Raw genomic sequence first — 6,113 nt, 5'->3', positions numbered from 1 at the left:
TCAGTCATTTGTTCTCTAGCGCAATTAACTGTTTCCAGGGGAACAGTGCAAAGGAACACACAAAAAAATAACATTTGAAACATTCTGAAAATGCACGCATGTATCTTAAGTCATGCTATATATATCCTGAGTCAAAACCGTGTTGTCCACTTTTTTTGAATTATTTTTATTTTTATTAAATAGAACTCATATAGTCTCTAAATTGTTATTGAATAAGGCAGTGCTTGTTGTAAAACATAATGCACACCTGTTAAACCAGTTGTTGTTCAGAAACCATGAACAATGAACTACAATACTTAGAAGAACTGTTTAAACTTATTGTTTATTAATTATGTCTTTCATCATGCTGCTATTGAAACAGTTTTATAGAGACAAATGCTGCTTTGCACTTAGAAAGATAAAAAAAAAAACATTGTAGTAGTAAACATTTTATTGAAATCAATGATGCATGGACATTAAATGTCATAACTTATATTGTTGGCAGAATCTGTTTGAAATGTGATGATAATACAAAACTGGGAACTTTAAATGATTTAGAAGATGATGTTTCCATTGGTTTTTGATGACAGGATATTGGCTTTTGCTATTGGTTTTCTTGTTATGGTCACAGACTCAGCTATGGGGAAATACATTGTGCAAACTCAATAACTCGATTAAAACCACCATTACTGGGTGCTTTGGAGTAAAAGGAAAAGTAAATGACAATGAAAGACCAATAGACCACTTTAAACTGATGCACAATTTATAAAAATAAATCAGATAAAGCACGCAGTCATCTTTTTCACATTCTTATATTGAATGCAGAATAGTGTAGAAGGTTATTGTATGAATATAAAAATAGGTGGTAACTCATCTGGAATAAGAAAGGCCCTGTGAAGTGTTTTTATTTTACCCTGTTTCTAGTTGTTCCATGTGCTTTTACTGAATGGCTAATGTTATTCAGGGTTAAAAAAAAAAAAAAAAAAAAAAAAAACATTCTGCTTCTCTAATCTATCTATAACACTCAACATACCACACAATACTGCAGGTAGAAGGCAAAATACATGCGGCCACTTCTCTAGGCAAATGACCTGATATTAAAATGCATTTGATTGTTAGCTATAAATAAGAAACTCAGAACATACCAATCGCCAATATCATACTTTCTCAGTAGCAGACACATGCGTACTTAGTTATAACAACTTAAAATTTGTTGAGATAACTTAAATATCCAACTTACCTAAAGGTACCTAAACTTAATATTTTAAGTCAAGCACGAATACATACTTTTTTAAAAGTTGAAACAACACATTATTTCTTTTTCTAATGTTGAATTTTAAGTTGTGATAATCACAGCAATCCATTTTTTACAGTGCAGAACATGCTAAATAAGCAAACATTCACGTGCGCGCGCACACACACACACACACACGCATGTTCAAATCACACTAATGCAGCTGCGGAAGGTTTGAGGTGACAGTTTTGTGAGTATCAAGTCTATTTGTTAGTAATTGTGCAAAGGTAATGTAGGTAGCAGCACTGAAAAGAAAACATTTGCAGCTCCTTTTTACACATAGTATAGATAAGTTGTAAATTAGTCAATAAAAGAAACATAGAATCTGCTAACAAAACTGTTCTAATGCCAAAAATCTATCAAATATTTAAGTGCCACTTTCCATATAGGGAAGCCTATAATGTCTCACTGCTTTTTAGTTGAGGAGACTGTTTTAGCAAGTTGAGGAGACTGCCCCTTCTATGTAAAGCGCTTTGAGTGCCGAGAAAAGCGCTATATAAATGTAATGAATTATTATTAAAGGCAGGGCACAAATCCAATGGTTTTGTAGGGAAAACTATTATCTAACAAACATGAAAACCTTTTTTTTTATTTATTTTTTTATTAGAAACCATACTTTGTAGCTGTCACACATTTTACCAAATGATTCCCCCATTACAAGAAGGGGAATATTAATTGTAACTGTGACATCGCAATCATTTGGAAAAGTGAACTTTTACAAAGAATTGTTGACAATGACTACATTAGTCAAGCTCAACCATTCAAACCTGTTAGTAATCAAGTTATTTTCAATAATTTATGACAAATAAAAGTTTATCAATAATTACAAGTCAACAATTGGTCCCAAACAAGCCAAATTCGCAAGCCTGTAATACATTTTTAATTTTTAATTAAAAAAAAAAAAAAAAAAAAAAAAAAAAAAAAATCACACAAATTAGCCTTGTAAACAAATATATATAAAAAAATAATATATGAAAAAAATTCATATATAAATAGTTTCAGGCCCCTTTGTCCCCTATTTGTGGAAAGTGGCATGTGAATTTTAACATTTTACATATTGTAACTATAGACAGGATTTCAGTGAATGAATGAATGTTTTATAAAAGTATAAACCCGTGGAATGCCATCATCTTTAGGGATTACAAACAGGAAATGGGAACTACTGGGCTGTGGTGACTATTAAAACAGTCAAATGTGCTTCTGATCCACTAGTTCACGTCTTTGAAGACAGGAAAGCCGTCGGTAAGAACGTCACACTTCACACAGGCTTTCTAATCTGATCAGCTCTAGCCGGTGCCAGCAGGGGCCACACACTCCTCACACACACACACACACACACATACAGCAGCCCATCTGAAGAGTCTCCAAAGAGCTCAAGACACTTGGCTACCTGCTGCTCTTGGCAATACTTCCAAAGGCCGAGAGAGTGTGAAAGGGGGAGTGAAAAGAAAAAATGTGAGAAGAGAGAAATAGGTATAAGAGGGGAGTTCAGTGATTTTTCCTTTTGAGTCGAAACAAAGAGGGGATTTCATTTACGCACAGGAGCCATGGAAACGGATTTGGTGTCCAGACCATAGTCTAAGATTACAGCAGGATTCCATGTGGCTGAAACTAAATGCACAGTTCAATGCGACAGTGGAGAAGAGCAAACAGACCTCTAACAGGATTTCTGTGTTCTAGATTACGGTAATGGAGGTTAGATTCGATCTAGAACACTGAGGGCCCAATTTGACCTCAGGTTTGTTTTTCTAGATACACCAATCAGATCCATTCAGATGTACGAGTGAAACATTTTCACCCAAAATCACAAGGAAACTAAAAAATATTTTGCATAAAGAAAATAAAGCCTGCTATATTATTTTTTCATGACATTAAAAAAAAAAAAAATCCCCCAAAATGTCATTACTGTAAACACAGTATTTACTGTTATTACTATAAAAATAATGTAAATTATTGACGGACCAATTTGAGAGTTTTGTTTTTCTTCCTGGTTATACAGTACGTGCAGAATTATTAGGCACGTTGATTTTCTGATCACATTTTTTTTTTTTTTAGGCACATTTTACCAATTCCAAACCACATTAATCGTAATAACTACTATTCATTTTGTATTTAATCATTTATAAGTGATATATAATTGTTCATGAAGGCTGGAAATAAAAAACGCCTTATATTCAGGTGTGCAGAATTATTAGGCAAGTTTTCTTTTACAGATAAAATAAGCCAAAAAAGAGATTTAATTCAGACTTAAAAGTCATAAGTGATTAAATCCCCATGAGAAGGATACAATACTAATGCAATACTAGAGATTGCAGTTAAGGCATGACCACTGGACAGTGAAATACTCATTGGGTCAGCAGGGTCAGACAAAAACAGGTGGAGAAGAAAAGACACATGTTAACTGCACATCCTCTTCTACCACTATTTGAAGAATTCATCTTCCAGAATCTGACAGTAAGTTTTGGGAGTTGGGAGTCCGTTTTGCAGAGATGGACTAAAAATTAACTCCCAAAACTTACTGTCAGATTCTGGAAGATGAATTCTTCAAATAGTGGTAGAGGAGGATGTGGTGCTGGTCCTTCAAGAGTCACTCTCAATCTGTCTGTCTATAAAGCCTATACAAAAAAATCAGTCTTCATGTATTTTATTACACTTTATGTACATTATTAAGTGGGGGTCATTTTTTAGGATTCTTTACCTAACCCAAGTCTCTGAGATCCTGACACCTTGCACTTCTGGAGACTCCAGGTAGGTTGCAGTTCTGGAAAATGGTGGCGCTGGAGACTAAAGGGTTCCTGAGGGTTTCACACTTAATTCTTCACCTTAATTCTAAAATTTTTTGCAGTTAACATGTGTCTTTTCTTCTCCACCTGTTTTTGTCTGACCCTGCTGACCCAATGAGTATTTCACTGTCCAATGGTCATGCCTTAACTGTAATCTCTAGTATTGCATTAGTATTGTATCCTTCTCATGGGGATTTAATCACTTTTGACTTTTAAGTCTGAATTAAATCTCTTTTTTGGCTTATTTTATCTGTAAAAGAAAACTTGCCTAATAATTCTGCACACCTGAATATAAGGCGTTTTTTTATTTCCAGCCTTCATGAACAATTATATATCACTTATAAATGATTAAATACAAAATGAATAGTAGTTATTACGATTAATGTGGTTTGAAATTGGTAAAATGTGCCTGGAAAAAAAATATGATCAGAAAGTCAACGTGCCTAATAATTCTGCACGCACTGTACACCAATCAGATCCATTCAGATGTACGACTGAATCTCACAAAAACAGGTCATTTATATCCAAAATCAGAAGGAAATATTAATATATTTTACATAAAGAAAATAAAGCATGTTATTGGGATAATTCATTAATGACAAATACAAATCAATATAGATTTAAAGTGGTACTACATATAACTGTATAAATACAATATAATATTAGTTTTTCTCATGTAGGAAATGTGCTTAATTGCCATGAAAAAACATCACATTCTTAAGATAATATAAAAATAGGCTTCATTTACTTTGAACAAAAATTATTTTGATCTTGGGGTGAAATAATGACATGGACATGTGCATGTCCTCATAATACATGGATCATCACACACACACACACACACACACACACACACACACACACACACACACACACACACACACACACACACACACACACACACACGTATGTATAAGTGTGTGTTTGTGTGCGTTTTATTTATGAAAGTGTGTGTGTGTGTGTGTGTGTGTAATGATTGTTAGACTAGGCATAATACTATGCCATTATACCCTTTGATATTTCTTTTAAAAACAAAATTTTAAAGCATTAAACGTGTCATTTCATAGTTCATGATTGAAAGAGTAAAGCTTTCAAAAAGAACATCCAAAACTGCTGCAATGTGAATTCTCAGGACAACAAAGATTTATTAATGGCAACATGACATCAAAATTATGACCTAATTTATTTTCCTTTGCTCCTAGTCTTACTGTGCAGGATTAGATTAGGATCATGTATAGAAAAAGAACCCCTGGTTTCACAGACAAGGCTTAAGCCTAGTCCCAGATTATAATGCACGTTTGAGCTGTTTTAACTGAAATAAACTTGCACTGAGATATATTAAAATATGTCAGGGCCATTATTTTGTCTCAAGATGCACATCAGTAATGTTTTTTTTTGTTCTAAGGCACATTTAAAAAAGCTGCCCTGATTGAACAATGCCTAATCCTGGATTTATCTATGTCCTGTCTGTGAAACCGGGCATAAATGTCTGTCTTTGTAATAATTCCTCAAATTAACCCGACTAAATCAACGGCCCTTTTAAGCTAAAGTCACCAATGCCACTTAAATTGCATTCAAGTCTGGCTCTATTCTGCTATGGAACATTAATTCCAAAAAGATAAAATTAGTCCCAGTCTAAATTTTCTCACTGAATATCCTGTTTCACTTAGGAATACGTCACATTCCACTTTAAGCAAATAGGTTGAGAATGCCATTTCATAAATATGTTATATAACTAGTAAATGAATAAAATATTAATTATGCAATATAATAATAGCTGGTAACAATAGTTTGATGCAAAGACTGCTTTAAATCTATAATGAATACAAGACTTTGCTTATGCATTAATTATCAATTTTTGTATGTGTGTGTGTGTGTATATATATATATATATATATATATATATATATATATATATATATATATATATATATATATATATATATATACACACACACACATATATATAAAACAATTACATTTTAAAGCATGCCAATCTAAAATATTAAAAGCAAAAGCTATATTTGATATTTGTTGATGGTTAGCCTTGCCAATAA

The sequence above is a fragment of the Rutilus rutilus genome (assembly GCF_951802725.1).
Source record: "Rutilus rutilus genome assembly, chromosome: 11".
NCBI lineage: Eukaryota > Metazoa > Chordata > Actinopteri > Cypriniformes > Leuciscidae > Rutilus > Rutilus rutilus.
Note: the sequence above shows the minus strand (reverse complement) of the source record.